General features: G+C 33.6%; 1 long non-coding RNA gene across 1 annotated transcript; it reads right to left on the bottom strand.

Annotated features, from left to right (window-relative positions):
- Positions 1–2469: 2469 nt before the first annotated feature.
- LOC128555738 (uncharacterized) lies at positions 2470–9517 on the bottom strand. The gene is made up of 5 exons (XR_008370312.1): positions 9331–9517; positions 6869–6982; positions 5453–5566; positions 5034–5189; positions 2470–4449 (listed from the first exon to the last, which is right to left on the bottom strand). It is a non-coding gene; the product is annotated as an uncharacterized LOC128555738 (long non-coding RNA).
- Between the last annotated feature and the right edge of the window lie 697 nt (positions 9518–10214).

The following is a 10214-nucleotide window of genomic DNA, read 5'->3' as shown; positions in this document are numbered from 1 at the left end:
GTGGCTTTGCGACCAGCATGGATCCAGACCAGCCTGAGTATCAGCGCACTCTGGTCAGGATCCATGCTGTTCGCTAACGGTTTCTGTAATTGCAATAGGCTTTGAAAGCGAACAGCATGAATCCTGACCAGACTGTGCGGATATACTCATACTTTAGATGGACATATAGGTATAGGTTCTGGCTCCGGTTTAAAACAAAGATCCGTGATCTGGAGAATTTCTAAATGCAAGGGTAGCTTACACATGGATGTATGGTAGGATAATATTATGTAGACACTACCTTATGCTTTGACCCCTGTTCGTGTCACTGCATGTTGGGTACCTACTTGTACTATATATGAATGTATAGGTAAATGAATCGAGTTTATATTTTTACTAGTTAAAAGTCACTATAATTTTTTTTTAAACTCAGACGTGTAGGAGAAGCAGACGTGATAGACTTTTTTCGTAAACCATTTCGACATTTGACAGACGAACGGACGTTCAAAATTTCAAGGAGGTAAATTAAACAATTGATTTTTTCGGGCAAGACTTATATATTTCGTGAAAGTAAATCTAAACTACTTCAGTAGTAAAGGAATATGATTTGTTTTATTTTACAAAGAAAAACCTTGCACATGACTTTGGCTTTGGAGATTCCATTTGTTTATGTTTTAATGCACGGACAACTTAGGAGTTCGACAAAAATGAAAAGTCGCGTGTCACATTTGTGCCACCGAAACTTGTACTTTTTTTATTGCTTTTCGGTGTTATCGCATTCATTGGCAGTATCGATGAGTCTGGGAACAACACTAAGATGCCTGCTTTTTAATTTAGTCTTTTGGCAGTTTCTGTGAAAGGCAGGCTCCATAACCACAGATTCCTTCTCAAAATTCCAGTTTGATTAGTTCTGCCCATTGTTTTCTCGTTTAGGGCATAGCCATTATATAATCTCGGGACCGTACGCCGTTTTTCATGGAATTGCAGTCTGTTCATCATGGATGGTCCATGTGCACCGTCGTATGAATACATCTGCGGATGTATCTAAATTACATTCTGGTACTTAAAACATGTGTAAATTTTGAGTTCTGTTCCGGGGCTAGAGGGCGTCCATGAACAGGCTCAATCAAACCAAGCTTGCAACATTTTCGTTTGTGTCGGATTGGGCGACCTGTAGTTTTCCACTTTTTTATTTTAGAATATTTTAAAATCATCTATATAATTCTATTAGCACTTGATCAAATTTGTGAATTATTTTTATCTGTCTAACCCATAAAAGATTTATTTTTCAATTAATAAAAAGCTGATGTCTAAATTCTTACATTATTTAAATGAGTATTTCTGTTAAAATTTTATAAAGACTGCTGTACAGTCACATTTTAGTCTTATTGCTTTTGAGAATATTCCTGCCTGTGTTAGTGTATCTAACATATATATATTTCATTCCGATAAACCATACACTGATGTCAATTTTCATACATTATCTATATGAAAATTCGTACTAAACATTGAATTCTGAAATTTGCATATTTAATTACTCGTATCTAAAATGATTTATATATGTGTACTACCACGTGGATAAATTTCATGGATGTTTTAGGTCTGTCTAAGCTACATATACATCTTATAAAGTTTTATAACTACAACATTTTACCCGGATATGAAATAATCTTGTACTTGTTTTCATGGTGCTGATCTGGGAAGGCAGTGTATGACAGCGGCAAACTGGCCTCCCATATATATAAATGCTTCTTACGAGGACGATATACTTAGCTGTAAAATTGATCGTTTGAGATGAATCGCGACGGACAATTCGTGCTAAATCGTATAGATTTTTTTTTACACTGTCTCAAATTCAGTTGATACTTCTTTATCTATACTACACTACAGTCCAACATTTTCAACACATTAAATATTAAATATCGTTTTTAAATATATTTCTTGTAAATTTGTATTTTTCTAAAGCAAAACAAGTTAACTTTGGCAAACCTGTATACCAAAATCCTCCTGAAAAGTAAATATGAATGTAACTTCAATTTCCAGAGCGGTTAAGTTTTCCCTGTTTTCTTTTTTCTGTTTTTTTCTTTTTTTTTTTTTTTTTTTTTTTTTATATCTATTTATACTGCAGCGCTCCTCTCTGCGAGTATTATGTGCAGCTGTCTTTGGCTATTTTGAACGATAAGTTAACTGCATAAAGTAATTCAATTTTTATTATCTTTATTACTTTTTTACTTCTACAATGAATTTTGTTATTATTATGTAATTTATTGTTCTTGTTTTAATGCTAGTATAATATTTGGAGACAAACAGATACAAATTAAATAACTTGCATTTTTTACAAATCAATACGTTATTGAATTATATCATACATAAAGTAAAAAAGTGGAAACCCTACAAGCCCCGCAACACGACAAAAACGAAAATGTTGCAGGCTCGGTCCGATTGAGCCACAAAACTAAAGAAATATAAGAAAAAAAATAACACATATCGTTATAATTAAAATAAGTCTTCATTGTATAGAGTATGAAATGATGTTACTAAAAATTTTAACAAGCACATTCAATGAATTGGTATCCCATGCCGAAAGGGTTTGTTGCGAGGAATGGCAAACATAATATATCCGGCAAAAAGTTAAAAATATTTCTAAGAAGCAAATAATTTCATTAGTCAAGATCAATTTAACAGAAAACGAATGTTTTAAGTGTTACATAGTACATGATAAATGTATGTTACGTTGATCCTGACTAATGAAATTACTAAGAATGGAATATGTTTACTGTTATAAGCTTAAGGTAGTTCTGCACGTTTGATATACCGGAAGTGATGGTGTAACGTCATTTATCCGGAAAACGTAGAATAAAGCCTGGATTCGGCGTACGGAAATGAAAATCATTTTATGAAATAATCGAAACCTGTGAGTAAATTTATTACAATGGCACTGTTGCTATATTTCTAAAGGCAAAATATGATATTAAAACATACGACACGTTAAAAATTCAAAATAATGTCTTAAAAATAGCGTGAAATGTCCGGTTCACTTTAATCACGGTCAAATATCTCAAAAATAAGCACAGGGACCTATGTATTTTATTTCGCCAAATTACAGGCCATGTATTTATTTACAACTGTGAGAAGTTTCACCCAAATCTACATTGTAGAAAAATTTCTATTCGCGAAAATGTTATGAAAGTTATGATTTTCCCATATACTCCCATTATGAAATATTGCGCGAGGTCCAAATTTTTCAAATCAGCCTAGCAAAAAATCAAGCACACGACCCTATCTTTTTTATTTGCTGAATTTTCTAGGTATATTCTTAAGTTTTGAAAAATCAGAGTTTAATAAAATTCTACATTGTAGAAAAAATTTCGGTCCAAACGTGCAGAACTAACTTAATAGCTTTTAGAATTATACGGAATCATTTAAAAGGTGAGCCTGAAGAGTAACTAGAACCAACTATTTATTCGAGTAGTTTGGCACCAAGTGTCGCTGTTTAACATGTACATTTGAACTTAAAAGAACAGAACGAATCAAGTAAAAAAACTGCAACGTGGGTTGTGGCGGGGTGGATGGGGTGGCGTGGTTACATGCAACTTCACACGTTGATAATTATTCATAGAAGGTTTGAAATTTTAAAAACATAATGGATTATTTAAAAAAAAAGGGACAAAGTGGGTGGGGGGGGGGGTGTAAATTCTACCTATTGGTTAGTTTGTGATGTACAAATACGTGCATTTTTAAACAATTAAAGGGCAATAACTTTGAAGTCACTAAATAGATCCTGACGAAATAGTGCGTGCACTACCACATTATGGTCATCTAAATTTAATTTCAGTTTCATAGTTCTAGGTCAAACATGTCATAAGGTATGAAGCAGAAATTGCCATATTTATTTATCCTATATATTTTAAACTTCTAAGGGCCAAACCTGAAGTGTTACTTGGGCAATCTTACTGACACTTGACGGGCCCTATAGTGGTGAACATGTATATGAATTATTTTTTTAATATTCCCAGCCAATTCCTAGATATTGCTCCGGAAGGACGAACATAAAGACGGACGGACGGACAATGCCAACATTGTAGCCTTCGGCGAGGGATAAAAAGCTGTAACATGAATGGTTTTACCAAGAAGCAATGAAGTTTTTTTTTCATTTAAGACGTCAAACTTTAGTTTGTTCCAACTATTTCTGTTAAAAATGACAGTGAAAACCATAAGTACTAAATCAAAAAAAAAAAAAAAAAAAAAATATCAGTTGATTTACAGATGTATGGAATCGCCACATTGAGTAGTTAGATGAATTAAGTTTCTTCTCACATTATAATGATTATTGTTATTGTACACATCATTCATATAGTTAGTATTACTGAAATTACTTTCCATGCCAAGTGCAAGTATACATATGTGCGTCGGGAAAATTTTTACATGTTCCTCCATTTTTGCATGGATAGCTTCCGCAAAAATTCAAGGCTGAAATAAAGGAAAAATGCACAAAAAATGAAATGAGTCGCGCCACGAAGAAACCAACATTGTGCATTTGCGACCAGCATCCGCGCAGACTTGTCAAGATCCATGCTGGTCGCAAACGCACTATGCTGGTTTCTTCGTGGCGCAGCTCAAATGTAAAAAGCAAAACAGTTTGCGTATAAAGTGGAGACGCTGTTACTGCATCATTCTTTATTTTACCGGCGGTAAAATTTTGTCGAGCTGTAGGTTATCTGATAGCATTAATATAACAATACATGTAAGTTGTTGTTCTGATCAGTCACAGATAAAACAAACTGTTAAACCACTATACAAATGTAAAATAATAAAATTGATTTAAGGTGCAGTAAACGCTTATGAAATTCTTAAAAAATGTTTCATATACCTTTCTGCTGCTTTCGGCAAAATGATTTTGATAATTTCAAAAAATATTTCCCAATAGATTAACAGCAAATAATGGAGAGTATAGGAATGTTTTTTTTTTTCTGGACAAAGAAAAATTAATTATCGGCGACTTCAAAAAGTATCCGTCGGTACACTGATGTAAAATGTTTTAGTGCCAAAATTACCCGTATGTCTGTAATCAATAAGGTTCGGACACTTTCTTCCTGCTCCATTAGGATGTTGCGTGATACTTCTTGATCTGCTCTGTTGACCAACCCAGACATTTTGACCCAACTCGGACCACGTTGACCACTGTGTGACTTTGCAGTCAACATCACGTGCTAATGAATTTACAATATCCTAATGCCATAAATGTCGCAATATATATGAACACAACTAACAATTTTCTTATCGGTATTTTGTAAAAAAAATAGATAATTGTTCTTACATTTACTTAAAAATCTCTGAAAACAAGATATAACTGAACCTGAAGATGATATTTGTATTCTACTCAGTAGAAAGTAAACACTTATATTTGTATTATTTTTAATGATTATTATTTTTACCTGCAATATTATTATGATTATGATTGTGTTCATTTTACCTATGTTGCATGTTGAACCTTCCCAAACATTTGGACATCCTCAAATAAAATCGTTGGGAATATTTTTACATGTTCCTCCATTTTTACACGGGCTGCTTCTGCAAGAACCCATGTCTGAAAAAGATTCACAATATTCACATGTGTATATGTTAACACGGAGACGTACAATAAAAGCAACTGCCACACCAGAATGAGTAATAGAGAAAAGCAATTTGAGAATTCTGGTACCAACACTATATAGGAAAATCAGTAAAATATCAGATCAAACCCTATATACATTTATTCTGAAACATTTTCTGATCAAATACGTTTTCAAATATCCCATTTATTAAGAAAATCATTTTCAGACAAAATATCAACCCTGGTGCCTTGTCAAGACAAACTTATAATTTTTACAAATGTTGCAAAAGCCGTTGACCTGTAGTCTACTTATTTGTCTAAAAGAACTTACAACAAAGTGCATAGCTTGTTAAAATCTCTATATGAACCTATGGCTCATAATAATAAATGGATTATGTCAAGTTCATCAGTTATTTTCTATCAAAGCCATCAAAATTGAGTAAGGGTAAATTTCCTGGAAGCACAGAGCTCAGAAAGCACGCGTAAGCGCAAATTAGGCCCGCAACAAGTAGAAACTGTAGTGGAAAGATTTACCAGACGGGTTGCTTCAAAAATCCAACAGCAAGTACATTTATATTATATTTAAGATGCTAAAGTCTATATGGGGAAGAAAAATAGGTGGGTTTAGGGAAAGTTGAAAAAGCAAGGATGAACATCCAATAGGGAAAGCCACGCTCCAAAAACGCAGTCTCCCTAGACCGCAAACTACAGCAATGTAATCATGGAAGTACACCCACATATATACTGTATACTCACGCGCACACTTACACCCACATATATACTATATACTCACGCGCACACTTACACCACATATATACTGTATACTCACGCGCACACTTACACCCACATATATACTGTATACTCACGCGCACACACTTACACCCACATATATACTGTATACTCACGCGCACACACTTACACCCACATATATACTGTATACTCACGCGCACACTCAGAGACAAAGCAAACAAACGGGTCAGTGGGACAAAACGCAACAATGGGGTTCCACTCTGGTCGTGGGCAACAAAAAGCAGTTGGGAGTTCCAGCCAGTATATAGTGAGTACATAACATCACTCGTAGTGAAAGGAGAGTTAGGGAGTGAAAAAAGGGACAGGGGAAGGAAAGTAACACCACTAACAAACGAGACAATCTGCATAACATATGTTACTACACGGACAAAAAGCAAATAGAGAATAGGTGAATCGCCTTGGAACTTAAAGGAATCTTTTATAACTGTTAATATTAAAATTATAATTATGGCGTTGTAGTTATTTCACAGCATTTCACCTATTTACCTGTATTGCATGTTGAACCTCCTCACACCCACGGACATCTACAAATGTAGCGGTTGGAAATATTGATGCAACTTCCTCCATTCTTACACGGATTGCTTTCGCAACGTCTCATGTCTGAAACAAAACATAATATTCAAATTTTAAAAGGTAACACATTTGTATATGTAAAAACGTAAACGAACGATGAAAAGCAGTAACTACATCAGTTTGGTTTGTAGAGAAGCAATTTGAGAATTCTGTAGCCACAACCATGAAGAAAAGCCAGTAAAAGAAATGAGATCAAACCCTATATACAATCATTTTAATACATTTTGATCAAATCCATTTTTGCATATCTCTTTCATTAAGAAATCATGTTTAGTCAAAATTTTAAGCCTCGTGCCTTGTCAAGACATGCCAAGTATGCAACAAATAAAAACTGTAATGGAAAGATATAGCAGACGGGGTTTCTTCAGAAATAAAGCAATAAAGTACATTTTTGATATATTCAGGTGCAAAGATTGGTTTAGGGTAGGGCAATGGGTGAGTGTCAGGGCAAGAGAAATAAACCAAGGATGAGCAACCAACAGGAAAGCAACGCTCCTAAAACGCAAACCACAGCAGTGACGTTAACGGATAAACAGCAAGTTGTAAATAGGGTCATCGCCTCAGAACGGTAAGTAACCTATACAAAGGAAATTTTACTTTCCGTTAATACCATTATCAAAATTCAATCATTGTATTTTGTTATGCATTTTGCCTTTATCGCATGTCAAAATTCCCCAAATCGTCGGACATATACAAATAAAATGGCTGGGAATAATTTTGCAAATTCCTCCATTTTTACAAGAAATGCTTCTGCAAAAACTCAGGTAAGGGCACGACTTAGCAAGTTGCAAGACAAAATTCCTCTCTCTCTTTCCGTTTTTGTAGGATTTAGGGGAAAATTATTACGGAGTCTTACACTTTATTAGTTATAGTATCATCAAATGGGAAAGTGTAGCGACTGACTGTAGAGGGTCAATTATCATGCACTGTGCTTGGTGATTTTTGCATTGCATCCTCTTTTGATAAACTTACTAACACTTTCCACATATTTTATTAAAAAGCATTATGTTTAATTTTCCGCAGCTCTATATTATACTATGTGTGTATGACCAAGTTTTAGAGGTGTTTTAAGGTTTCTGTTATATTTCGGAAATGTTATGACGATCTTTGGTGAACTTTAGTTAAAGCCTTCCGCAGTTCATGATATCGGTAATATGACGATTTCTATGATTAAAGTCCTCTACCTCTGAGCAATCTCTTGCAAAACGAATTTTTGATATATAGACACCGTGTGGAGTAGGGAGCTGATAATTTCAAAATTAAAATTTTTTCCTTTATCAAATATTTTTGTTCCTAAATTACTATTCACAACTGTTAATTGTAAGTCCAAAATGACCCTTCTAAATAAGAAGAATTAGCTTTGTTAACTCTTTTGGATATATGTGTTTCTGAAAAATATAGGTTGTCCATATTTAAAATATCAATGAACATTATAAAACTGTTATCCTAAGTAAATTAGGAATATAACAATAAAAATATGACAAAAAAATACTGCACCGACTTATTTTGTCATAAAACCATTTACATGTTTACAGAAAAAGTAATGATTTTCTCCTTTACAGTCTAGTGAGAGGCAACCATCTTGACCTGATTTAGTATTTGGTATTCATACATGTACATGTTGAGAGATATGCCAGGCTCAAAACGATATGGATGGTGACATATCACAAAAAAATAAACATTTTTATTCATTATCAACATTTTATCAATAAAAATGCCAGTTTTAACAATAATTGCAAAACCTACGCCTGTTGCAATTTAAACTGTTTTCTATAGAAATAGTGTTAGCCTTTTTGACCTTTGATACAGTATACAATGTAAAACCTTGTTTGATTTTGTTCTGATTGTTTATTATTGTTATTGTTAGACTCTCGCAATGTTTAACATTTTAAAACTACGGTAAAACGAATTACAGGAATGTATTTCTCATTCATTAAAACACAATAACTTGACCTTCACTGGTTTAAGGTAATATTAGACATGGTTGCACAGCATATTGAAATAATGTTGAAAAAAGTTATTTGGACAAATTTTAACACACACACACACGCACACACACACACACGAAATCAAATTTAAGCAATTAATGAGGTTATTTATCTTTGCTTATATCTTGTTTAAATAGTAAGATAAACAATAATTGAGCGACATTGTCTATTGAATTGTAGACACACATTACAAAGCTGCTGTTATTTGTTTCAAGTTATTTTCTTCTATTTTGGAACCAGTGTAGTATCAGTTTCCGTATAATTCGATTGCAGTGTTTCCAAGACGTTTGCAATAATTGTAGATGCAAACTATTTTTGAAACGCTCTTGTACTTACAAAAGTAAGATCAAATCAATTTGTAAGATGTTTGCCCAATAAATGTCTTACCTCTTTCCTCTGTGAGCACTACCAAGGTAAAAAATAGCAACGTTGCTTTAACGAAAAACATATTCAAGTTCACTTGAAAAAAGCTCATGTAAATTAAATAGTTATACTGTCCAGAGTATCTTTTGGTTTTAAATTCGTAAGTGACGATTGTCTAACAGTATTTTCATTTTGTATAAACTAACACTTTGAATTAGGTTTTTTTAGATATTTTCTTCCGTGTTTTTTGAATACCCTATGGTTTTAAGATTTATCTACACCTTAAAGTTTTGGGATAGATAAAGAACAAAGAAGAAAAATGTTCAGGAAGAAAAATAGAAAATGTATACCACTTTTGTAAACAAATACTTATTATAAAGCATCCCCTTTGAATTATTTGTTTGTAACTTGTTTTATCTTATTGTCAAGGTGTTCGACTTTGAGTGACTCTTGTCGGTTCTGTTGAAATTGATTATAGTGATAGGATAGTTATAGATGTTATCAATTACCCTCTTGTAGTTGAAAAAAATGGAACCAGCAAACTGTTCGGCGATTGTTTGCCACTCTTTAGGTTTCATGGGAGTTTTGATGACCTCATAGATGTACTCATTCACAATGGTTTATACAAATGGCGACAAACCCCTCAAACCACAAAGGAAATGGTATTGTGAGTTACTCTGAACCGTAAATGAAGGATTTGTAGATATCGAGGATTCTCTCTCAGAAAGTTCCTCAAGGTTTCTGGATTTTTCACTTTTCACTCATCCTGTAGAGTCTCATAATGCTCGTGTATTTGTTACCTCCGTGCCTGCGTTTTTGTAAACCTCTCTTCCTTCTCTTCAAATGTTACCAATGACACTGCTCAAGGATGCTAGCATAACAGAAAACCAGTGAAAGTACAGGAAATA

The sequence above is a fragment of the Mercenaria mercenaria genome, chromosome 3, assembly GCF_021730395.1.
Source record: "Mercenaria mercenaria strain notata chromosome 3, MADL_Memer_1, whole genome shotgun sequence".
Classification (NCBI taxonomy): Eukaryota; Metazoa; Mollusca; class Bivalvia; order Venerida; family Veneridae; genus Mercenaria; species Mercenaria mercenaria.
The sequence above is the reverse complement of the archived record's forward strand: the minus strand, read 5'-3'. Positions and strand labels throughout refer to the sequence as shown.